At 47.9% G+C, this 26,939-nt stretch overlaps 1 protein-coding gene across 2 annotated transcripts in view; it reads left to right on the top strand.

Moving 5' to 3' along the window:
- The window catches only part of rabgap1l (RAB GTPase activating protein 1-like), a 934,074-nt gene that overhangs the window by 143,372 nt on the left and 763,763 nt on the right, over positions 1 to 26,939 (top strand). The gene's annotated exons all lie outside the window — the stretch shown is intronic.

Below are 26,939 nucleotides of genomic sequence, written 5' to 3'. Positions count from 1 at the left end.
CCTTGGAAGATGGCATTTATTTTTTGGAATTTGACAGTGTCCGCATCATAGATACATCGACACATAGAAGATAGGAGCAGGAGGAGGTTTTCGGCCCTTCGAACCTGCTCCGCCATTCATCACAATCATGGCTGATCATCCAACTCAATAGCCTAATCCTGCTTTCTCCCCCTAGCCTTTAATCCCATTCTCCCCAATATCCAGCTGCCTCTTGAATATATTCAAAGTTTTAGCATCAACTACTTCCTGTGGTAATGAATTCCACAGGCTCACCACTCTTTGTGTGAAGAAATGTCTCCTTATCTCTGTTCGAAATGGTTTACACTGAATCCTCAGGTTGTGACCCCTGGTTCTAGACACACCCCTCATTGGTAACATCTTCCCTGCATCTACCCTGTCTGGTCCTGTTAGAATTTTATAAGTCTCTATGAGGTCCCCCCTCATTCTTCTGAACTCCAGCGAGAACAATCCCAACCTAGTCAATCTCTCCTCCTATGACTGTCCCGCCAACCCTGGAATCAGTCTGGTAAACCTTCGCTGCACTCCCTCGAGAGCAAGAACATCCTTCCCCAGAAAAGGAGACCAAAACTGCACACAATATTCTAGGTGTGGCCTCACCAAGGTCCTGTACAATTGCAGCATCACATCCCTGCTTCTATACTCTCAACTTCTTGCAATGAAGGCCAACATACCATTAGCCTTCTTTACCGCCTGCTGCACCTGCATGCTTACCTCTCCCAATTTACAACCATTCAGGTAGTAATCTACCTTCCTGTTTGTGCTTCCAAAATGAATAACCTCACACTTATCCAAATTATGCTGCATCTGCCATTGGTTAGCCCACTCGCCTAACCTGTCCAGATCTTGCTGTAGGATCCCTGCATCCTCGTCACAATTCACCCTCCCACCTAATTTGGTATCATCTGCAAACTTTGTGATGTTACATTTGACATTGATCCCAGTTAACACAACCATAAAGGATCATTTCCTTCTGTGCACCTTCTGTGACATTTTTCCATTTGATCTATCAAAGTTCTCAATCTGTTATGTTGAATTGTGGTCTTGTTTACTGTGGGTTCTCCGTGACCAAGCTCATTGGCTGTAGGACTGTTGTGATCAGTCTAGGTTCATAGAATCCATAGAATCCCAGAAGTGTAGAAGGAGGCCATTCGGCCTATCGAGTCTGCATCAACACTCCAAAAGAGCACCTTACTTAGGGCCATTCCCCCTCCCTATCCCTGGGACATACCCTGTACATCCTCCAACACTAAGAGGAAATTTAGCGTGGCCAATCCACCTAACTTGCATGCCTTTGGATGAGAGGAAACCAAACCACCCGGAGGAAATCCACGCAGACATGGGGAGAACGTGCAAACTCCATACAGACAGTGAGCCAAGGTCTGAATCGAACCTAGGTCCCTGGCTCTGTGAGGCAGCAGTGCTAACCACTGTGCTACCGGTTGGATACAGAACCGGGTTTCAGAAGTGAATCATAGAATTTACAGTTCAGAAGGAGGCCATTCTGCCAATCGAGTCTGCACTGCCTGTTGGAAAGAGCACCCTACCCAAGCCCACACCTCCACCCTATCCCCATAACCCAGTAACCCCACCCAACACTAACGGCAATTTTGGATACTAAGGGGCAATTTAGCATGGCCAATCCACCTAACCTGCACATCTTTGGACTGTGGGAGGAAACCGGAGCACCCGGAGGAAACCCATGCACACACGGGGAGAAGTGCAGACTCCGCACAGACAGTGACCCAAGCCGGGAATCGAACCTGGGACTCTGGAGCTGTGAAGCCATTGTGCTAACCACTATGTTACCGTGCTGCCCAGTAGTTCCAATACAGTAAGTCCAATACAGCCATGACCCTGCATTCACTGACAATGTGGAATATTGTGTAGGTATCGTTGAGCCACAAAAAAATAATAAATCCAATTGCTGCCGTAACAGGTTCAGTTACCCCAGTCACCAATAAAATGCTGGAAAGAGTTATCATTAGTACCCTCACTGCTCCTGCTCACCATTCCTATATTCATTGGTGCTCAGTTCAGGTGACATTAGAAGCACTCATCCTGGCATTGATCAAAACATCCATGGAAGTGTTCAATGTAAGAAGACATGAGAGTTGCTGCCTTTGATATCAAGGTGACATTTAACTGAGGATGGCACCAAGGAACAAACACACATCTGTGGAGATTGAAACAAGATCATTGCATTGGCTGATACAAATGAAGTGATTGTGGCTTCGAGTTATCACAGCCATTGGACATCATTGTGGGAGTTTCTTCGAGAACTCACCTCAGCCCACACATCTTCAGCTACTTCACCGATAATTCTCCCTCCTTCATAACATCAGAAATAGGGATATTCATGGATGGTTCCCAGTATTTTTCCCTCACTGTCACTGGCATCAGTACTGCTGCTGATGCCACCACCTTGCTGGTTAGCATTGACCAGAAGCTTAGTTGGATCAGACGCATCAATACTGTGCCTACAAGTGCATGGTGAAAGTTGATTATTCTGCAGTGTGTCCCACTTCAAAGCCCCTCTCCATTTCCTGCGATGTCGAGATCAAGAATATGTTGAGATACTCTTCATTCACCTGGATGGCTGCAACCACATCAATGGTCAAGAAGCTCAACATCTGGGATAGAGAAGTTAACTTGATTGTGTTCCTCCCATTCGAATCAATATCTAACCCTTCAGCGGTGTGCTGTGATTGTAATAAGTGTAATCTATGATTCATTGCAACAACTTGACGAGCTTACTTCCAACTGTACCCCTTTCCCCTTTCCCCTGTACAGCTGAGAAGGGCAAGATGACCTGGGAACAGCATTCACCTCCAAGCTGCATACCATCCGGACTGGAACATATATATTGTTCCTTTGTCGTCCATAGAATCCCTACAGTGCAGAAGAGCCTTTCAACCCAATAAGTCTGCACTGAAGTAAATCCCAATCGCCGCCCTATCCCTAATCCCACCAACATATCTTTGGATGCTAAGAAGCAAATCATGGCCAATCCATCTATCCATCCTTGGACTGTGGGAGGAAGCTGGAGAACCCGGAGGAAAGCCATGCAGACACTGGGAGAACGTGCAAACTCTGCAAAGGCAGTCACCCAAGGCCGGAATCGAACCCAGGTCCTTGGTGTTGTGAGGCAGCAGTGCTAACCACTGTGTCGCCCGTGTGTAGGATTACATAGAATTTACAATACAGGAGCTGTTGTTGGGTCAATATCCTGGAATTTTCTACCTTGAGCACAAGGACTACAGTGGTTCAAGAAAGCGGCTCACTACCACTTTCTCAGAATAACTGTAAATAGGTAATTAATGTGACCTTGCAAAAATCACTCACAACTTGAGCACAAGTTTAAAGAAAACAGCATGTTAGCCCATTGGTCAGTGAGTTCCCTCAATTGATCAGTTATATTTGTTTACCTGGCTGACCTTCCTTTGAATTCTTTCCTTAATTATACAAATTTTTAATTGTGTATTGGTAAAATATTCATTTTACTATTATACCATCTGATTTTCTGTTTTTTTAGTTGCTGTCTTTCATTTAGTTCTGGCTCTGGTAATAGCAGAGTTCAGGATTTGGCAAATGCTGCTTTATTAACCAGATAGGTGAGAATGACACGTCCTTGATTTGTATTCTTCCCATTTCCTCACCGCCATCCGGAAGCAGCTAGCAATCACTTGTTATCTTTCCTAGTTTTACACCTGTGGTCCGAAATACACCTTATCACTGTTCACTTCAAATTCGTAGCATCTTCTCCAGTACTATCTTGAGTAGGATTACATAGAATTTATGGCACAGAAAAAGGCAATTCAGCCCAGCTGGCCTATGCCAGCATTAATATCTTTATAGGAGCCACTTACTACCTCTCTTCACCTTACCTCATTAGCATATCCTCCTATTCTTTTCTCCTTCATGTGCAAACACTTGCGTGTATCTATGCTATTTTCTTCAACTACTCCATGTAGCAGCACATTCCACATTCTAACCACTCTAGGTAATTCTGTAGTGAATTTATAGGTGACTATACTATATATATTGAGCGAGAGAGGTGGCACAGTGGTTAGCACTGCTGCCTCACGATGCCAAGAACTTGGGTTCGATCGCAGCCCCGGGTCACTGTTCTTGTGGAATTTGCACATTCTCCACGGGGTCTCACCCCCACAACCCAATGATGTGCAGTGTAGGTGGATTGACCGTGCTAAATTGCAGATTTAATGGGTGTTTGCTGATGTGAGGTGCATAGCACTGAGAAATAGTTGTGCTCCATCGGTGGGGTCGGTTTGTGGCTTACCCGATGAGGAGAGTAACGATTAAGAGGTTATTCGAGTTGCAACAGTGGAAAAGATGGCAGAGGTTTCAGGGGTGGCGTTGCCCGCCCAGTGATCTACTGAGCAACTGGTGGACTTTCTGAATGCGAAGTTCCAGGAGCAGAGGCAAGAGGCCTCAGAGGACCTGCCGAAGGTGGTGGAACCGCTTAGGGTGGCTATTGAGAGAGTGGAGCAGGGTCTGGCGGTCGAGAAGGTGGTGGTGGGTGAGCATGAGGACCGGCTGGCTTCAGAGGCGGAAATGGTGCTTGTGGCGGGAGAAGGTGGAGGACCTGGAGAATAGTTCCAGCAGGCATAATCTCCGGATCATGGGGCTACCTGAAGGGATTGAGGGAACACAGGCCACAGAGTATGTGGCGAATATGTTTGAGGAGTTAGTGGGGGGAGGGGTCTTTGACTGTCCTCCTGAGGTGGATCGAGTGCACAGGGCATTCAGGAGGAAGCCGAAGGCGGGGGAGCTGCCGAGGGCGATGGTGGTGCGGCTGCATCGTTTCATCGTTGAGAATAAGATACTGAGGTGGGCGGAGAAAACGTGAAAGTGCACCTGGAAAGGGAACGTGCTTCGGATCTACCAGGACCTGGGTGTGGAGTTGGCCAAGCAGGCGGGCTGGCTTCAATCAGATTAAGGCTGCCCTCTACAAGGATGGAGTGAAGTTTGGGGTGCTATATTCTGCTCGTCTGTGGGTCACGCACCAGAATTGAGAGTTTTATTTTGACACGGGGGGGACAAGACTATGGACTGGGAAGTGTGTGAGGACATTGAACTTTGGGGATGTTAATGTGAAGAATTTGGATCTGCATATCAGGCAGCTTGGTGTATTTAATGTGTCTGGGTGTGGAGTGGGTAAGTGTATTTTATTGTTTTTGGAGAATTGCGGGTGAAGAGCGGCTGGGGAAAGGTGGTAGGTGGCGGTGTCGTGTAGGGGCCACCATGCTAGCTGGTTGGCTAGTTAATGGGAGTGAAGTGGGGGTTGATGTGGAGGGCCTGAGGTGGTTGCGTTGGGTGGAGTTGGTGTGGCGCAGTTGGTTAAGGGGAGATGGCAGCAGACATCTTGGGGAGTGCCCGAGGGTGATGAGGCAATGACCTGGGAGAGCGCCTGAGGAGGCATTGCTAAAGGAGAGGCAGAGGTTCCAGGTGGAGTTTGGTCTTGTGTCCACTGGAAAGGCGGTGGGGCAATTGCGCAGAGTCAGAGGGGAGGTAAATGAATATGGGGAGAAAGCTAGCAGGATGCTTGCGCAGTAGTTGAGGGGCAGGTGGTGGTGAGGGGAATTGGGAGGGTGAGAAACGATAGGAGCATGGTGGTATCGGAGCTGGTGCTAAAGTCAATATTTTCCCGCTTCTGTAGTAGAAAGATTCAACACACTCGTTAAGACAGAATAACAAAGCTTTATTTTCAAACAGACTGCATGCAGTACTGGCTGAAACTTGAAGTCCGAGAGAGTCAACAAAACTGCTGAGTCTTTAGCAAGTTCCGCACTTTGACAGAGAATTAGCTCAATATTTATACATTATCATTATCAAGATTGCCTGACAGCAGTATAGTCAGGAATTAGATCGAAAATACAAACGGAAGCATAGAACAGACCATTTTTGGTCACATCACTCATACCATTATCTTGTCCTTGGAGGCCTGAACTTATCTTGTTTAATTCCTACGGCCCTGGGTTATGACGAGTTAGTTTTATCAGGAGTTGCCGAGGTCCGGTGTTTTGGAATGGCTTGACCTTCGCTGATCTTTTCAGACTTCCAAGTTATGCAGAGTTGGCCTTATCAGTCTTACAGTCTGAAATGGTTAGGGCAGCATTTCTTACAGGGGTCTGGTGAACTGTGAGCATTCTTTACATGGGCCTGGTGAGCTGGAATGAGTAGTTCAGCCTTTCTTACATTGTATCAAACATTTTGACCAGTCTTCCTATTGACCAGTTTTCCCATCATGCCATTACTTAATTCGTACCATATCACACTGGAGGGAGTAAATGGGATTTTTGAGGCTTTCTACTGAAGATTGTATCATTCGGAACCTCTGGTGAGGGATGAAAGGATGAGGCGTTTTTGGGCGAGTTAGATTTCCCGAGGGTTGGGGAGGTGAAAGTGCAGGGGCTATGGACCCTGATCGGGTTGAGGGAGGTATTGGATTGCGTGGGATCAACGCAGGCGGGAAGGCCCCGGATCCAAATGGGTTCCCAGCCGAGTTCTCTAAGGGGTTCGGGTTGGAACTGGGGCCCCTGTTGGTGGAGATGTGTAATGAGTTGATGGTGAGGGGGAATTTCCCTCCCATGCTGTCCCAGGCTTCAATATCGTTCATTCTAAAGAAGGACAAGGACCCGGAGCAATGTGGATCGTACCACCCGATCTCACTGTTGAATGTAGATGCAAAGTTGTTGGTGAAGGTGCTGGTGAAGCAGATAAAGGATTGTGTGCCAGGGTTGATAGGTGAGGACCAGATGGGGTTTGTGAAGGCTCGGCGGTTGGTTGGGGGGGGGGGGGGGGGAGAGAGAGTTCAGATATCTGCAGACCCCAGTGCTGCAGTATAAGCTTCTGTCCGAGGATGAGATAGGGAAAGGCAAGATTGCGAATATATATGGGGAGCTGTTTAAGTGGGAGGAGGAGTTGGGTGGGGCATTGGGGGCCGGAGTATGGAGGGAAGCTCTGCGGAGGGTGAATGTGTCCACGTCATGCGCTAGACTAAGCCTTATCCAAGTAAAGGTGGTGCACGGAGTCACATGACGGTGCCCAGGATGTCAGTTCTTTCCAGGGGCGGGGGATAGGTGGAGCGGGGGGTGTGTGTGCATATGTTTTGGGCGTGTCCCTAGTTGCGAGGGTTTTGCAAATTTTGGGGGTAGAGGTAGCTCCAAGACGAGAGGTGGCGATATTTAGAATGTCGCAGGATCCGGGACTTCACGTGGGGAGAGAGGCTGACGTGTTGGCCTTTGCCTCCCTGATATCTTGGAGACGGATTTTGTTGTGCTGATGGGACCCGGAGCTGCTGAAGACAGGGGTATGGTTAAGCGATTTGGCAGTGCTCCTGCATTGGAAAAGGTCAAGTTAACCACTTGAGGTTTGGAGGAGGGTGTTTGCCTCAAGGTGGAAGCTGTTTATCGACTTCTTTAAGCAGTATTGAGTCGTGGGGGTGGGAGGGGTGGGTGGGGGAGGCGGTTTGTTTTATTTTTGTCTGGGTGGTAGGGGAATGGGGTGAAAAATTGGAAAAGGGGGTGGGTGCTGGGGTGCCAGTGAGGTGAATGGGGGGGGGGGGGGGGTTTGGTGGGGGAGGGTGTGCAGGGAGGGAGGGAGATTTATTTCCTGTTGCCGCGGTTGGCTTGTGTATTTCTTGGTGATGGATATATTGAAAATGCTTTCAATAAAATATTTTTTAAAAAAAACAAGATTCTTTGAATTGCGAATCACAATGAATATTCATTGAAACAAGTGCTATTTAGGAAGTTACGACCCATTACCACCTCTACCTAAGGACCAGTTTGGTTAATGAGAAGATCAGTTGTGATTTCTTGTAATGTGCTTTCAGACTTTGACAAAGTGAGCTTGATATCATAGTCTGTGAAATTGTTTGCCCTTCTATTTGCTGTTACAATCTCCGTAGGGACCGCTAACTTCAAAAATAAATCTGAATTCTATGCGACCAATAAAAAGGAATTGCATGACAAGATTTCTTATTTTTAGACTTACTGTAACAAGAATACTAAAAACAACATTGACTAAACGTGATAACACTACTTTGTATGAAACGTGTGCTTTAAACAACAGAAAATAAATGATCCCATTAACAACTGAATATCACGCGCTACAGATATATTATGTCTCTTCAGTAGATATTCTATTCCCTCTACATCAGTATGTACGTGATTCTTCGTTTCCAACGGTTTAAACAACAAAGAACAATACAGCACAGCTACTGTCCCTTCGGCCCTCCAAGCCTGTATCAGTCATGATACCAATCTTTTCCAAAACCCTCAGCACTTCCTTGTACCGTATCCCTCTATACCCATCCTATCCATGTGTTTGTCAAGATGCCTTTTGAACACCGTTAATGTATCTGCTTCCACAACCTCCCCTGGCAACGAGTTTCAGGCACTCACCACCTTTTGCATTAAAAAACCTCCTCTAAACTTTGTCCCACGGACCTTAATCCTATGTCCCCTGGTGACTGACCCCTCCACCCTGGGAAAGAATGGCTGCCCATCCACTCTATCCATGCCCCTTACAATCTTGTAGACCTCTATCAGGTCACCCCTCAACCTCCGTCTTTCTAATGAAAACAATCTGAGTCTATTCAGCCTCTCCACATAGCTAACACCCTCCAGACCCAGGCAACATCCTGGTAAACCTCCTCTGCACCCTCTCCAAAGCCTCCATATCCTTCTGGTAGTGTGGCAACCAGAATTGTGTGCAATATTCCAAATGCGGCCTTACCAAGGTTCTATACAACTGTAGCATGACTTGCCAGTTTTTATATTTGATGCCCGTCCAATGAAGGCAAGCATTCCATATACTTTCTTGACTACCTTGTCCACTTGTGTTGCCACGTTAAAAGATCTGTGGACCTGCACACCCAGATCTCTCTGACTGTCTATATTCCTAAGAGTTTTGCCATTTACTGTATATTTTCCCTCTATGTTAGATCGACCAAAATGCACTACCTCACATTTGTCCGGATTAAACTCCATTTGCCATTTCTCTGCCCAAGTCTCCAACCTATCTATGTTCTGCTGTTTCCTCTGACAATCCTCAAGACTCTTCCACTCCACCAACCTTGGTGTCATCCGTGAACTTACTAATCAGACCATCTACATTTTCTTCCAAAGCGTTTATGTATAGTACAAACAACAGAGGCCCAAGCACAGATCCTTGTGGAACACCACTAGTCACAATCTTCCATTCAGAATAACACCCTTCTACTGCTACCATTTGCCTTTTGTACCAGTCTGCCATGAGGCACCTTGTCAAATGCTTTACTGAAGTCCATGTAAACAACATCCACCGCCCTCCCCTCTTCATCATCTTTGTCACTTCCTCAAAAAATTCGATCAAGTTAGTGAGGCACGACTTCCCCTTCACAAAACCAGGCTGTTTATCGCGAATGAGTCCATTTGTTTCCAAATGGGTAGAAATCCTGTCCTATAGAATTCTAACCAATAATTTACCTTCTACCGATGTGAGGCTCACCGGCCTATAGTTTCCAGGATTATCCCTGCTACCTTTCTTAAACAGCGGTACCACATTAGCTATTCTCCAGTCCTCTGGATCTCACTTGTAGCCAATGAGGATACAATGAGGATACAAAGATGTAAGTCAAGGCCCCAGCAATTTCCTCCCTTGCTTAAATCCCATAAATCCCATCCGGCCCAGGAGACTTATCTACCGTAATATCTTTTAAAAGATCCAATACCACCTCCTTTTTGATGTTAACATCGTCCAGACTGTCCACACACCCTACTCAAGAATTATCTTCCACAAAGTCCCTTTCTTTGGTGAACGCTGATGCAAAGTACTCATTTAGTACCCCGCCCATTTCCTCTGGCTCAACACATTGATTGCCCCTACTGTCCTTAAGTGGTCCAATCCTTTCCCTCTTGCTTTTTACATATAACAAAGAACAAAGAAATGTACAGCACAGGAACAGGCCCTTCGGCCCTCCAAGCCCGTGCCGACCATGCTGCCCGACTAAACTACAATCTTCTACACTTCGTGGGTCTGTATCCCTCTATTCCCATCCTATTCATGTATTTGTCAAGATGCCCCTTAAATGTCACTATCGTCCCTGCTTCCACCACCTCCTCCGGTAGCGAGTTCCAGGCACCCACTACCCTCTGTGTATAAAAACTTGCCTCGTACATCTACTCTAAACCTTGCCCCTCGCACCTTAAACATTTGCCCCCTAGTAATTGACCCCTCTACCCTGGGGAAAAGCCTCTGACTATCCACTCTGTCTATGCCCCTCATAATTTTGTAGACCTCTGTCAGGTCGCCCCTCAACCTCCTTCATTCCAGTGAGAACGAACCGAGTTTATTCAACCGCTCCTCATAGCTAATGCCCTCCATACCAGGCAACATTCTGGTAAATCTCTTCTGCACCCTCTCTAAAGCCTCCACATCCTTCTGGTAGTGTGGCGACCAGAATTGAACACTATACTCCAAGTGTGGCCTAACTAAGGTTCTATATAGCTGCAACATGACTTGCCAATTCTTATATTCAATGCCCCGGTCAATGAAGGCAAGCATGCCATATGCCTTCTTCACTACCTTCTCCACCTGTGTTGCCCCTTTCAGTAACCTGTGGACCTGTACTCCTAGATCTCTCTGACTTTCAATACTCTTGAGGGTTTTACCATTCACTGGATATTCCCTACCTGCATTAGACCTTCCAAAATGCATTACCTCACAGTTGTCCGGATAAAACTCCATCTGCCATCTCTCCGCCCAAGTCTCCAAACAATCTAAATCCTGCTGTATCCTCTGACAGTCCTCATCGCTATCCGCAATTCCACCAGCCTATGTGTCGTCTGCAAACTTACTAATCAGACCAGTTACATTTTCCTCCAAATCATTTATATATACTACAAACAGCAAAGGTCCCAGCACTGATCCCTGTGGAACACCACTGGTCACAGCCCTCCAATCAGAACAGCATCCTTCCATTGCTACTCTCTGCCTTCTATGACCTATGATGTGGAGATGCCGGCGTTGAACTGGGGTGAGCACAGTATGAAGTCTTACAACACCAGTTTAAAGTCCAACAGGTTTGTTTCGATGTCACTAGCTTTCGGAGCGCTGCTCCTTCCTCAGGTGAATGAAGAGGTATGTTCCAGAAACACATATAGACAAATTCAAAGATGCCAAACAATGCTTGGAATGCGACCATTAGCAGGTGATTAAATCTTTACAGATCCAGAGATGGGGTAACCCCAGGTTAAAGAGGTGTGAATTGTGTCAAGCCAGGACAGTTGGTAGGATTTCGCAGGCCAGATGGTGGGGGATTAATGTAATGCGACATGAATCCCAGGTCCCGGTTGAGGCTGCACTCATGTGTGCGGAACTTGGCTATAAGTTTCTGCTCGGCGATTCTGCGTTGTCGCGCGTCCTGAAGGCCGCCTTGGAGAACGCTTACCCGGAGATCAGAGGCTGAATGCCCTTGACTGCTGAAGTGTTCCCCGACTGGAAGGGAACATTCCTGCCTGGTGATTGTTGCGCGATGTCCGTTCATTCGTTGTCGCAGCGTCTGCATGGTCTCGCCAATGTACCACGCTTCGGGACATCCTTTTTCTGCAGCATATGAGGTAGACAACGTTGGCCGAGGTGCACGAGTATGTACCACGTACCTGTTCTCGCGTATAATAGTGGTATCCATGTCGATGATCTGCGTCTTGCAGAGATTGCCATGGCAGGGTTGTGTGGTGTCGTGGTCACTGTTCTGAAGACTGGGGGGTAGTTTGCTGCAAACAATGGTTTGTTTGAGGTTGCGCAGTTGTTTGAAGGCAAGTAGTGGGGGTGTGGGGATGACCTTGGCAAGATGTTCATCGTCATCAATGACTTGTTGAAGGCTGTGAAGAAGATGACGTAGTTTCTCCGCTCCGGGGAAGTACTTGACGACGAAGGGTATTCTGTCGGTTGTGTCCCTTGTTTGTCTTCTGAGGAGGTCGGTGCGGTTTTTCGCTGTGGCGCGTTGGACCTGTCGATCGATGAGTCGAGTGCCATATCCTGTTCGTACGATGGCATCTTTCAACGTCTGTAGATGTCTGTTACGCTCCTCCTCGTCTGAGCAGATCCTGTGTATACGGAGCGCTTGTCCATAGAGGATGGCTTCTTTAATGTGTTTAGGGTGGAAGCTGGAGAAGTGGAGCATCGTGAGGTTAATCGTGGGTTTGCGGTAAAGCGAAGTGCTGAGGTGACCGTCCTTGATGGAGACGAGTGTGTCCAAGAATGCAACTGATTTTGGAGAGTAGCCCATGGTGAGTCTGATGGTTGGATGGAACTTATTAATGTCATCGTGTAGTCGTTTCAGTGATTCTTCGCCGTGGGTCCAAAGGAACAAAATGTAATCGATGTATCTGGTGTATAACGTCGGTTGAAGGTCCTGTGCGGTGAGTAGGTCCTGTTCAAACTTGTGCATGAAGATGTTGGCGTATTGGGGTGCAAATTTGGTCCCCATGGCTGTTCCATGCGTCTGGATGAAGAACTTGTTGTCGAAGGTGAAGACGTTGTGATCCAGAATGAAGCGGATGAGTTGCAGAATTGCGTCTGGAGATTGGCAGTTGTCGGTGTTGAGTACTGAGGCTGTTGCAGCAATGCCGTCGTCATGGGGGATGCTGGTGTAGAGTGCCGAGATGTCCATTGTTACGAGGAATGTTCCTGGTTCAACTGGTCCATGGGTGCTGAGTTTCTGTAGGAAGTCCGTCGTGTCGCGACAGAAGCTGGGCGTACCTTGTACGATGGGTTTCAAGATGCCCTTGATGTAGCCAGAGAGGTTCTCACACAAGGTCCCATTGCCTGAAATGATAGGGCGGCCTGGTGTGTTGGCCTTATGTATTTTCGGGAGGCAGTAGAGATCTCCAATGCGGGGAGTACGTGGGATGAGAGCACGTAGGGTGCTCTGAAGATCTGGATCCAAGATCTTGATCAGTCTGTTAAGTTGGTGGATGTGTTACTTGGTCGGATCTGCGGGTAACTGTCTGGAGTGTTCTTGGTTGTTCAGTTGTCAGTATACTTCTTTGCAGTAGTCCGTTCTGTTCAGTACGACAGTGGCCCCTCCTTTGTCTGCTGGTTTGATGACGATGCTGCGGTTGGTCTTGAGAGCGCGGATGGCATTGCGTTGTGCTTGGGTGACGTTCGGGGCTGTCTTGTGAATGCGACTGATGAATCTGGCATTGACACGACTCCTGACGGCGTGAGCATACATGTCGAGTCTGAGGCAGCAGCCTTCCGGAGGGGTCCAATTCGACTCTTTCCTCTTCGGTTGCCGCACCGCAGATCTCTCGGTCTGCTGTTCCGGTTATTGATAGTCTGCTTGGGTTCGCTGTTGGCCTCTTGGGGTCTGTGGAAGAATTCCCGGAGCCTCATTCGCCTGATGAATTCCTCCGTGTCTGCCGCAAGACTGATGGGGTCCATTTTGGTGGTGGTGCAGAAATTGAGCCCTCTGCTGAGGACTTCAATTTCATCTGGTTGAATGGTGTAGTCTGACAAGTTGACAATAGATTTCCCTGTATTTTCTACTGTGGCACCGGGGGTGGCTTGGTTGCTGCCGGTGGTGATGCCAAGTTTCTCAAGCTTTCTGTTCTTGGTGTGCATTTAGGTGACATAGTATTGTTGTCTCATCTGTTTGGCGGTGTTCCGCAGCTGGTCTGCTGCATCCTGAGCGCAAGTTGAGAATATGGCCTCTATCTTGGTTTCCAGGTTGCGTCGTCTGCTGTAGAGCTGGAGGACGAGGTGGTTGAGGAGTGTGAGGGAGGTGCGACGGCAGAGTCTCTCAGCGTAGTCTGTGTTGTAGGTCGACTTGAGTGGGTTTGTGATCTGTAGCCCTTTCGGGATCTTGTCTGCTTTCTTGCATCTTTGTAGAAACTTAATGTCAGTGTCGATATGCGCGATCTTCCTGGAGATCCTCTCCACTTTGAGCCGGCAGTTTGCGGTGTCGATGGTAGCCATGATGTGGAGATGCCGGCGTTGGACTGGGGTGAGCACAGCACGAAGTCTTACAAGTCTCCGGGTAAGCGTTCTCCAAGGCGGCCTTCAGGACGCGCGACAACGCAGAATCGCCGAGCAGAAACTTATAGCTAAGTTCCGCACACATGAGTGCGGCCTCAACCGGGACCTGGGATTCATGTCGCATTACATTCATCCCCCACCATCTGACCTGCGAAATCCTACCAACTGTCCTGGCTTGATACAATTCACACCTCTTTAACCTGGGGTTACCCCATCTCTGGATCTGTAAAGACTTAATCACCTGCTAATGGTCGCATTCCAACCATTGTTTGGCATCTTTGAATTTGTCTATATATGTGTTTCTGGAACATACCTCTTCATTCACCTGAGGAAGGAGCAGCGCTCCGAAAGCTAGTGACATCAAAACAAACCTGTTGGACTTTAACCTGGCGTTGTAAGACTTCGTACTGTTCTATGACCTAGCCAGTTCTGTATCCACCTTGCCAGCTCACCCCTGATCCCGTGTGACTTCACCTTTTGCGCCAGTCTACCATGAGGGACCTTGTCAAAGGCCTTACTGAAGTCCATATAGACAACATCCACTGCCCTACCTGCATCAATCATCTTTGTGACCTCCTCGAAAAACTCTATCAAGTTAGTGAGACACGACCTCCCCTTCACAAAACCATGCTGCCTCTCACTAATACGCCCATTTGCTTCCAAATGGGAGTCAATCCTGTCTCGAAGAATTCTCTCCAGTAATTTCCCTACCACTGAAGTAAGGCTCACCGGCCTGTAGTTCCCTGGATTATCCTTACTACCCTTCTGAAACAGAGGAACAACATTGGCTATTCTCCAGTCCTCCGTGACATCACCTGAAGACAGTGAGGATCCAAAGATTTCTGTCAAGGCCTCAGCAATTTCCTCTCCAGCCTCCTTCAGTATTCTGGGGTAGATCCCATCAGGCCCTGGGGACCTATCTACCGTAATATTTTTTAAGACGCCCAACACCTCGTCTTTTGGGATCTCAATGTGACCCAGGCTATCTACACACCCTTCTCCAGACTCAACATCTACCAATTTCTTCTCTTTGGTGAATACTGATGCAAAGTATTCATTTAGTACCTCGCCCATTTCCTCTGGCTCCACACATAGATTCCCTTGCCTATCCTTCAGTGGGCCAACCCTTTCCCTGGCTACCCTCTTGCTTTTTATGTACGTGTAAAAAGCCTTGGGATTTTCCTTAACCCTATTTGCCAATGACTTTTCGTGACCCCTTCTAGCCCTCCTGACTCCTTGCTTAAGTTCCTTCCTACTTTCCTTATATTCCACACAGGCTTTGTCTGTTCCCAGCCTTTTAGCCCTGACAAATGCCTCCTTTTTCTTTTTGACGAGGCCTACAATATCTCTCGTTATCCAAGGTTCCCGAAAATTGCCGTTTTTATCCTTCTTCCTCACAGGAACATGCCGGTCCTGAATTCCTTTCAACTGATACTTGAAAGCCTCCCACATGTCAGATGTTGATTTGCCCTCAAACATCCGCCCCCAATCTAGGTTCTTCAGTTCCCGCCTAATATTGTTATAATTAGCCTTCCCCAATTTAGCACATTCATCCTAGGACCACTCTTATCCTTGTCCACCAGCACTTTAAAACTTACTGAATTGTGGTCACTGTTCCCAAAATGCTCCCTTACTGAAACGTCTACCACCTGGCCGGGCTCATTCCCCAATGCCAGGTCCTGTACCGCCCTTTCCCTAGTTGGACTGTCTGCATATTGTTTTAAGAAGCCCTCCTGGTTGCTCCTTACAAACTCTGCCCCTTCTAAGCCCCTGGCACTAAGTGAGTCCCAGTCAATATTGGGGAAGTTGAATTCTCCCATCACCACAACCCTGTTGTTTTTACTCTTTTCCAAAATCTGTCTACCTATCTGCTCCTCTATCTCCCGCTGGCTGTTGGGAGGCCTGTAGTAAACCACCAACATTGTGACTGCACCCTTCTTATTCCTGATCTCTACCCACATAGCCTCACTGCCCTCTGAGGTGTCCTCTCGTAGTACAGGTGTGATATTCTCCCTAACCAGTAGCGCAACTCCGCCACCCCTTTTCCATCCCCCTCTATCCCACCTGAAACATCTAAATCCTGGAACGTTTAGCTGCCAATCCTGCCCTTCCCTCAACCAGGTCTCTCTAATGGCAACAACATCATAATTCCAAGTACTAATCCAAGCTCTTAAATTCATCTGCCTTACCCGTAATACTACTTGCATTAAAACATATGCACTTCAGGCCACCAGACCCGCTGTGTTCAGCAACTTCTCCCTGTCTGCTCTGCCTCAGAGCCACACTGTCCCTATTCCCTCGTTCTCCCTCAATGCTCTCACCTTCTGACCTATTGCTCCCGTGCCCACCCCCCTGCCATACTAGTTTAAACCCTCCCGTGTGACACTAGCAAACCTTGCGGCCGGGATATTTATGCCTCTCCAGTTTAGATGCAACCCGTCCTTCTTATATAGGTCACACCTGCCCCGGAAGAGCTCCCAGTGGTCCAGATACCGGGAACCCTCCCTCCTACACCAGCTGTTTAGCCACGTGTTTAGCTGCTCTATCTTCCTATTTCTAGCCTCACTGGCACATGGCACAGGGAGTAATCCCGAGATTACAACCTTAGAGATCCTGTCTTTTAACTTTCTGCCTAGCTCCCTGAACTCCTGCTGCAGGACCTCATGCCCCTTCCTGCCTATGTTGTAAGTACCAATATGTACAACGACCTCTGCCTGTTCGCACTCTACCCGTTCGGAGACATCCTGGACCCTGGCACCAGGGAGGCAACATACCATCCTGGAGTCACTTTCACGTCCACAGAAGCACCTATCTGTGCCCCTGGCTATAGAGTCCCCTATTACTATTGCTCTTCTGCGCTTTGACCCTCCCTTCTGAACATCAGAGCCAGCCGTGGTGCCACTGCTCTGGCTGCTGCTGTTTTCCCCTGATAGGCTAGCCCCACCGACAGTATCCAAAGGGGTAAACCTGTTCGAGAGGGGGACAACCACAGGGGATTCCTGCACTGACTCCCTGCCCTTTCTGGTGGTCACCCATTTCTCTGCCTGCACCTTGGGTGTGACCACATTTATATAACTGCGATCTATGACGCTTTCCGCCACCTGCATGCTCCTAAGTGCATCCAATTGCTGCTCCAACCGAACCATGCGGTCTGTGAGGAGCTCCAGTTGGGTGCACTTTCTGCAGATGAAGCCATCCAGGACGCTGGAAGCCTCCCGGACCTGCCACATCTCACAGTCAGAGCACCGCACCCCTCTAACTGACATTGCGTCAATTAATTAGTAAATTAAAATTAAAAGTTTAAAAATTTTTTTTAAAAAAAGGTTACTGTTAACTATCTGTTTCCTAGCACTAGATTGCTACTATAAATGTGAAAGCTAAATATAGTACTCTCCGATCTCTGGCTTAGATATCCCTCTAAATTATAATTAAGTAATTATGTTTAATTAGTTACCAATGCTTAATTTTTAAAATTTAGTGTAGATTCCCAACCAGCCACTCAGGTCACAGCTTTTCTGTGACGTCACTTCAGCCCCCCCCCCCGCCCCCCCCCCCCCCCCCCCCCCCCCCCCGCCCCACACACACAATTTGAAAAGGTAATAAAAGTAAAAATGAGTAAAAATCACTGACTTACCTTCTTACCTTCTGAGGGTCTTAGATGTTCTCAGGTTCTCTCCCTGACAGAGACTGCTCCTCCTCCTCCGAATGGCTCCCGAAACTAGGCCGCAATCTTTTTAAATGAATAAAAAGCTTTGGGATCCATCTTAATCCTACTTGCCAAGGACTTTTCATGACCCCATCTTGGCCTCCTAATTTCCTGCTTCAGTACCTTCGTACTTTCTTTATACTCCTCAATGGTTTCAACTGTCCCCTCCCTTCTCGACCATATAAAAGTCTCCTTTTCCTTCCATAAGCCATTGGAGCAGAATTAGGCCACTCGGCCCATCGAGTCTGCTCCGCCATTCAATCATGGCTGATATTTATCTCATCCCCATTCTCCTGCCTTCTTCCCATAACCCCTGATCCCCTTATTAATCAAGAACCTATCTATCTCTGTCTTAAAGACACTCAGTGATTTGGCCTCCACAGCCTTCTGCGGCAAAGAGTTCCACAGATTCACCACCCTCTGGCTGAAGAAATTCCTCCTCATCTCAGTTTTAAAGGATCATCCCTTTAGTCTGGGATTAGGTGCGGTTCTTGGGTTACGGGGATAAAGGGGGATTAGGTGGAGGCATGGAGCTTAAGTCGGGTGCTCTTTCCAAGGGCCGGTGCAGACTCGATGGCCTCCTTCTGCACTCCAAATTCCATGATTCTATGTCCTCTGGTTCTAGTTTTTCCTACATGTGGAAACATCCTCTCCACGTCCACTATATCCAGGCCTCGCAGTATTCTGTAAGCTTGAATAAGATCCCCTCTCATCCTTCTAAACTCCTACGAGTACAGACCCAGAGTCCTCAACCGTTCCTCATACGACAAGCTGTTAATTCCAGGGGTCATTCTTGTGAACCTCCTCTGGACCCTTTCCAAGGTCAGCACATCCTTCCTTAGATACGGGGTTCAAGACTGCTCACAATACTCCAAATGGGATCTAACCAGAGCCTGATACAGCCTGAGAAGTACATCCCTGGTCTTGTATTCTAGCCCTCGTGACATGAATGCTAACATTGCATTTGTCTTCTTAACTGCCGACTGAACATGCAAGTTAACCTTAAGAGAATCATGAACAAGGACTCCCAAGTCCCTTTGTGCTTCTGCTTTCCGAAGATAGTCTATGTCTAAAGTCCTCCTTCCAAAGTGCATAACCTCACACTTTTCCATATTGTATTTCTTTGCCACTTCATTGCCCACTCTCCTAGCCTGTCCAAATCCTTCTGCAGCTCCCTTGCTTCCTCAATACTACCTGTCCCTCTGCATGTCTTTGTGTCATCTGCAAACTTAGTAACTGTGCCTTCAGTACCTTCTTCCAGATCATTCATGTATATTGTGAAAAGTTGTGCTCCCAGCACAGGGGCCCCTGAGGCACATCACTGGTCACCGGCTGCCATCCTGAAAAAGACCCCTTTATCCCCTTTCTCTGCCTTCTGCCAGTCAGCTAATCCTCTATCCATGCAAGGATCATACCCTTAACACCATGGGCTTTTAATTTATTTAACGGTCTCCTATGTGGCACCTTGTCAAAGGCCTTCTGGAAATCTAAATAAATCACGTCCACTGGTTCTCCTTTTTCTAACTTCCTTGTTACCTCTTCAAAGAACTCCAACAGATTTGTCAGACATTTCCTCCCTTTGACGAAGCCGTGCTGACTCAGTCCTATTTTACCATGACTTCAAAGTACTCTGCGATCTCATCTTTAATGACGGATTCAAATCTTACCAATGGTCTATAATTTCCCATCTTCTGCCTCCCTCCCTTCTTAAACAATCGTGTCACATTAGTCACTTTCCAGTCCTCTGGGACCCTTCCTGCCTCCAGTGATTCCTGAAAGATCACGACCTATGCCTCCTCAATCTCCTGAGCGATCTCTTTTAGGACCCTGGGGTCCAGTCCATCCGGTCCAGGTGACTTATCCACCTTCAGTCCTTTCGGTTTCCCCAGAACCTTCTCCTTAGTGATGGCCACTGCATTCACCTCTGCCCCCTGATTCTCCTGGAGCTCTGGTATCCCACTGGTGTCTTCCACCGTGAAGACTGATGCAAAGTAACTATTCAGTTCGTCTGCCATTGCTTTGTTTCCTATTATTACTTCTCCAGCCATGTTTTCCAGTGGTCCAATGTCTATTTTTGCATCTCCCTTACCTTTTATATATTGAAAGAAACTCTTCCCATCTTTTATATTACTAGCTAGCTTGCACTCATATTTCATTTTCTCTCCCCTTATTGCTATTTTAGTTGTCCTCTGCTTGCTTTTAAAGGATTCCCAATCCTCTGGCTACCAACTAATCCTTGCCACTTTGTATGCTTTTTATTTTGCTTTTATGCTGTCTTTGACTTCCCTCGTCAACCATGGATACCTTCTCCTGCATTAGCATGTTTCCTCCTTGGGATGAATTTCTGCTGAGCCTCCCGAATAACCCCCCAAAACTCCTGCAATTGCTGTTCCACTGTCTTCCCTGCTAGGCTCCTTTTCCAATCATCTCTGGCCAGCTCCTCCCTCATGTCTTTGTAGTTACCCTTATTTAATTGTAATACCGTTACATTTGCCTCCAGCTTCTTCCTTTCAAACTGCAGGGTAAATTCTATCATATTGTGGTCATTGCTCCCTACGGGTTCCTTCACCTTAATATCCCTAATCAAGTCTGCCTCATTACATATGAGGGTAGGGTGCTCTTTCCAAGAGCTGGTGCAGACTCGATGGGCCGAATGGCCTCCTTCTGCACTGTAAATTCTATGATATCACCAAATCCAGAATTCCCTAGTGGGCTCTAACACAAGCTGCTCCAAAAAACCATCTCTTAGACATTCCACAAATTCCTTTTCTTGGGATCCACTACCAACCTGATTTTCCCAGTCCACGTTCATATTGAAGTCCCGCATGATTATTGTAATATTGCCTTTTTTACATGCTTTCTCTACTGATCTATTTTCTGCCCCACATCCTGACTACTGCTCGGGGGTTTGTACATAACTCCCATCAGGGTCTTTTTACCTTTGCGATTCCTCAACTCTACCCAGAGAGATTCTATGCCTTCTGACTCTATATCGCTCCTTGCTGTCGATTTAACTTCATTCCTTACTAACAATGGAACCCCGCCCCCTTTGCCCATCTGACTGTCCTTTCGATTGGGCACATATCCTTGTATATTTAGATCCCAGCCTTGATCCCATTGCACCACGTCTCTGTGATGCCCACAACATTGTACTGGCTAATTTCAGTGTGCGCAACAAGCTCATTTACCTTGTTCCGTATACTGCACGCATTAAAGCACAATGCCCTCAATCCTGCATTGACCACCTCTCTTCTCACACTTGTCACCTTTTTTGCTCTGTCTGAGGGTGATGTTGTTCTCTTATTTTTGTTCTCTATTTCCCCATTGGTTATGACACCGTCTAAGTTAACGCTCTGGTTCCCACCCCCTTGCCATATTAGTTTAAAGCCTCCCAAGTAACACTAGCAAACCTCCCAGCCAGGATATTGGTGCCCCTCTAGTTTAGATGCAACCCGTTTGATTCCATTTTTTTATTGCCCAGTCTGATAACCTTTAATCCCAGAACTAACGTCCACAATGAAGGATAAATTGTGAATTCCTTCCATTAGGCAAATCTTCCAGTCTTTTTAAAATCCTTCCAAAGTATTCAATCTGCACGTGTGCCCTCACCTGCATTTCTTTGCGGTAAACCATAGAAAATTGCTGCCTCAATTTCTTTGCCCCCATCTCTCTCATGCTCTCTCTTTTGTCCTTTCATTCTCTCGTGCTTTCTCTCTCTCTCTCTCTCTCTATCTCTCTCTCTCACTCGCTCTCTCTCTCCCCCTCTCGTTCTCTCTCTCTCACTCTCGTGCTCTTTTTTGGTCTATCATTATCTCTCTCTCTCTCTCTTTCTCTTTCTCTCCCTCCCCGTCTCGTGCGCTCTGTCTCTCTGTATCTGTGTCTCTCTCTCTCTCTGTGTCTCTCTCCCTCTCTCTTTCTCTGTCTCTCTCCTTCTCTCCCTCCCTCCCCGTCTCGTGCTCTCTCTCTCGTTCTCTCTCTCCTGCATTTCATTCTCGTCCTTTCTCTCTCTCTCTTCCCCTCTCTGTCTCTTTCTTCTTCTCTCTCTCCCTCCTTCCCTCCCTGTCTCGTGCTCTCTCTCCCGTGCTCTCTCTCCTGTGCTCTCTCTCCCGTGCTCTCTCTCCCGTGCTTTCTCTTTCCTGCATTTCATTCTCTCTCGTGCTCTCTCTCTCTCTCTCGTGCTCTCTCTCTCTCTCTCTCGTGCTCTTTTGCGTTCTCTCGTGCTCTTTTTCGTTCTCGTTCTCTCTCTCTCTCTCTCTCTCTCTCTCTTTCACTCTCTCTCTCTCTCACTCACTTCCTCTCTCTCTCTCTCCCCCTCCCTCCTTCCCCGTCTTGTGTGTTCTCTCCCTCCCTCCCTCTCTCTTCCCCTCTCTCTCTCTCTCTCTTCCCCTCTCTGTCTCTCTCTCCTTCCCTCCCTCCCTCCCCATCTCGTGCTCTCTCTCTCTCCCGTGCTCTCTCTCCCGTGCTCTCTCTCTCGTGCTCTTTTGCGTTCTCTCTCTCTCTCTCTCTCTCTCTTTCACTCTCTCTCTCACTCTCTCACTCACTTCCTCTCTCTCTCTCTCCCCCTCCCTCCCTCCCCATCTTGTGCGTTCTCTCCCTCCCTCCCTCTCTCTTCCCCTCTCTGTCTCTCTCTCCTTCCCCTCTCTGTCTCTCTCTCCTTCCCTCCCCATCTCGTGCTCTCTCTCTCTCATGCTCAGTCTCTCTCATGCTCTCTCTCTCTCGTGCCTTTCTCTCGTGCTCTCTCTCTCTCATGCTCTCTCTCTCTCATGCTCTCTCTCTCGTGCTCTCTCTCTCGCGTGCTCTCTCTCTCTCGTGCACTCTCTCTCTCGTGCTCTCTCTCTCTCGTGCTCTCTCTCTCTCGTGCTCTCTCTCTCTCGTGCTCTCTCTCTCTCGTGCTCTCTCTCTCTCGTGCTCTCTCTCTCGTGCTCTCTCTCTCTCCCGTGCTCTCTCTCTCACTCGTGCTCTCTCTCTCGTGCTCTCTCTCTCTCCCGTGCTCTCTCTCCCGTGCTCTCTCTCCCGTGCTCTCTCTCCCGTGCTCTCTCTCCCGTGCTCTCTCTCCCGTGCTCTCTCTCCCGTGCTCTCTCTCCCGTGCTCTCTCTCCCGTGCTCCCTCTCCCGTGCTCTCTCTCCCGTGCTCTCTCTCCCGTGCTCTGTTTCTCTCGTGCTCTCTCTCTCTCGTGCTCTCTCTCTCTCGTGCTCTCTCTCTCTCGTGCTCTGTCTCTCTCGTGCTCTCTCTCTCTCGTGCTCTCTCTCTCTCGTGCTCTCTCTCTCTCGTGCTCTCTCTCTCCTGTGCTCTCTCTCCCGTGCTCTGTTTCTCTCGTGCTCTCTGTCTCTCTCTTGCTCTGTCTCTCTCGTGCTCTGTCTCTCTCGTGCTCTGTCTCTCTCGTGCTCTGTCTCTCTCGTGCTCTGTCTCTCTCGTGCTCTGTCTCTCTCGTGCTCTGTCTCTCTCGTGCTCTGTCTCTCTCGTGCTCTGTCTCTCTCGTGCTCTGTCTCTCTCGTGCTCTGTCTCTCTCGTGCTCTGTCTCTCTCGTGCTCTGTCTCTCTCGTGCTCTGTCTCTCTCGTGCTCTGTCTCTCTCGTGCTCTGTCTCTCTCGTGCTCTGTCTCTCTCGTGCTCTGTCTCTCTCGTGCTCTGTCTCTCTCGTGCTCTGTCTCTCTCGTGCTCTGTCTCTCTCGTGCTCTGTCGCCCTCGTGCTCTGTCGCCCTCGTGCTCTGTCTCCCTCGTGCTCTGTCTCCCTCGTGCTCTGTCTCCCTCGTGCTCTGTCTCCCTCGTGCTCTGTCTCCCTCGTGCTCTGTCTCCCTCGTGCTCTGTCTCCCTCGTGCTCTGTCTCCCTCGTGCTCTGTCTCCCTCGTGCTCTGTCTCCCTCGTGCTCTGTCTCCCTCGTGCTCTGTCTCCCTCGTGCCCTGTCTCCCTCGTGCCCTGTCTCCCTCCTGCATTTCATTCTCTCTCGTTCTCTCTCTCTCTCTCTCTCTCTCTTCTGCTTGCACTTGCACTCTTCCTCTCTCTCGATTGGTGTCTCTTTCCTGGGTCATGGCAGTGTAAGATGTCTGTGGAATTTTAGCTGAGCCTTGCAGTCCGACCCTACAGTGGCTTTCTCTTCACCGTTTCATCCTTCAAAACCCCATTTTCATGTCTCAGTGAATCATATGGGCATGGAACCTAGATTGGAATGCTGATTAAATATCCTTTTGACCCCAACTTTATCTTGAAATTAAGTTTTATTTTATAAATTTAGAATACCCAATTAATTTTTTCCAATTAAGGGGCAATTTAGTGTGGCCAATCCACCTAGCCTGAACATAGAACATAGAACGATACAGCGCAGTACAGGCCCTTTGGCCCACGATGTTGCACCGACATGGGACGTCAAAAAACAAAAGCCATCTAACCTACACTATGCCATTATCTTCCATATGCTTATCCAATAAACTTTTAAATGCCCTCAATGTTGGCGAGTTCACTACTGTTGCAGGTAGGGCATTCCACGGCCTCACCACTCTTTGCGTAAAGAACCTACCTCTGACCTCTGTCCTATATCTATTACCCCTCAGTTTAAGGCTATGTCCCCTCGTGCTAGCCATTTCCATCCGCGGGAGAAGGCTCTCACTGTCCACCCTATCTAACCCTCTGATCATTTTGTATGCCTCTATTAAGTCTCCTCTTAACCTTCTTCTCTCTAACGAAAACAACCTCAAGTCCATCAGCCTTTCCTCATAAGATTTTCCCTCCATACCAGGCAACATCCTGGTAAATCTCCTCTGCACCCGTTCCAAAGCTTCCACGTCCTTCCTATAATGAGGTGACCAGAATTGTACGCATACTCCAAATGCGGCCGTACCAGAGTTTTGTACAGCTGCAACATGACCTCATGACTCCGGAACTCAATCCCTCTACCAATAAAGGCCAACACACCAGAGGCCTTTTTCACAACCCTATCAACCTGGGTGGCAACTTTCAGGGATCTATGTACATGGACACCGAGATCCCTCTGCTCATCCACATTTCCAAGAATTTTACCATTAGCCAAATATTCCGCATTCCTGTTATTCCTTCCAAAGTGAATCACCTCACACTTCTCTACATTAAACTCCATTTGCCACCTCTCAGCCCAGCCCTGCAGCTTATCTATGTCCCTCTGTAACCTGCAACATCCTTCCGCACTGTCGACAACATCACCGACTTTAGTGTCGTCTGCAAATTTACTCACGCACCCTTCTGCGCCCTCCTCTAGGTCATTTATAAAAATGACAAACAGCAACGGCCCCAGAACAGATCCTTGTGGTACGCCACTTGTAACTGAACTCCATTCTGAACATTTCCCATCAACTACCACCCTCTGTCTTCTTTCAGCTAGCCAATTTCTGATCCACATCTCTAAATCACCCTCAATCCCCAGCCTCCGTATTTTCTGCAATAGCCTACCGTGGGGAACCTTATCAAACGCTTTACTGAAATCCATATACACCACATCAACTGCTCTACCCTCGTCTACCTGTTCAGTCACCTTCTCAAAGAACTCGATAAGGTTTGTGAGGCATGACATACCCTTCACAAAGCCATGCTGACTATCCCTAGTCATATTATTCCTATCTAGATGATTATAAATCTTGTCTCTTATAATCCCCTCCAAGACTTCACCCACAACAGACGTGAGGCTCACCGGTCTATAGTTGCCGAGGTTGTCTCTACTCCCCTTCTTGAACAAAGGGACCACATTTGCTATCCTCCAGTCCTCTGGCACTATTCCTGTAGCCAATGATGACATAAAAATCAAAGCCAAAGGCTCAGCAATCTCTTCCCTGGCTTCCCAGAGAATCCTAGGATAAATCCCATCAGGCCCCGGGGACTTATCTATTTTCAGCCTGTCCAGAATTGCCAACACCTCTTCCCTACGTACCTCAATGCCATCTATTCTAATAGCCTGGGTCTCAGCCTTCTCCTCCACAACATTCTCTTTTTCCTGAGTGAATACTGACGAAAAATATTCATTTAGTATCTCGCCTATCTCTTCAGACTCCACACACAAGTTCCCATCCCTGTCCTTGACTGGCCCTACTCTTACCCTAGTCATTCTTTTATTCCTGACATACCTATAGAAAGCTTTTGGGTTTTCCTTGATCCTACCTGCCAAATACTCCTCATGTCCCCTCCTTGCTCGTCTTAGCTCTCTCTTTAGATCCTTCCTCGCTACCTTGTAACTATCCATCGCCCCAACTGAAACTTCACACCTCATCTTCACATAGGCCTCCTTCTTCCTCTTAACAAGAGATTCCACTTCTTTGGTAAACCACGGTTCCCTCGCTCGACGCCTTCCTCCCTGCCTGACCGGTACGTACTTATCAAGAACACGTAGTAGCTGTTCCTTGAACAAGCTCCACATATCCAGTGTGCCCAACACTTGCAGCCTACTTCTCCAACCTACCCCTCCCAAGTAATGTCTTATGGCATCATAATTGTCCTTCCCCCAGCTATAACTCTTGCCCTGCGGGGTATACTTATCCCTTTCCATCACTAACGTAAACGTCACCGAATTGTGGTCACTGTCCCCAAAGTGCTCACCTACCTCCAAATCCAACACCTGGCCTGGTTCATTACCCAAAACCAAATCCAATGTGGCCTCGCCTCTTGTTGGCCTGTCAACATATTGTGTCAGGAAACCCTCCTGCACACATTGTACAAAAAACGACCCATCTAATGTACTCTAACTATATCTTTTCCAGTCAATATTTGGAAAGTTAAAGTCTCCCATAAATACTACCCTGTTACTTTCGCTCTTATCCAGAATCATCTTCGCCATCCTTTCCTCTACATCCCTAGAACTATTAGGAGGCTTATAGAAAACTCCCAACAGGGTGACCTCTCCTTTCCTGTTTCTAACCTCAGCCCATACTACCTCGGAAGAAGAGTCCCCATCTAGCATCCTCTCCGCCACCGTAATACTGCTCTTGACTAGCAGCGCCACACCTCCCCCTCTTTGGCCTCCTTCTCTGAGCTTACTAAAACACCTAAACCCCGGAACCTGCAACATCCATTCCTGTCCCTGCTCTATCCATGTCTCCGAAATGGCCACAACATCGAAGTCCCAGGTACCAACCCATGCTGCCAGTTCCCCTACCTTATTTCGTATACTCCTGGCATTGAAGTAGACACACTTCAAACCACCTACCTGAA

The sequence above is a fragment of the Scyliorhinus torazame genome, chromosome 7, assembly GCF_047496885.1.
Source record: "Scyliorhinus torazame isolate Kashiwa2021f chromosome 7, sScyTor2.1, whole genome shotgun sequence".
NCBI classification, from domain to species: domain Eukaryota; kingdom Metazoa; phylum Chordata; class Chondrichthyes; order Carcharhiniformes; family Scyliorhinidae; genus Scyliorhinus; species Scyliorhinus torazame.
This window is presented reverse-complemented; position numbering and strand designations above follow the sequence as displayed.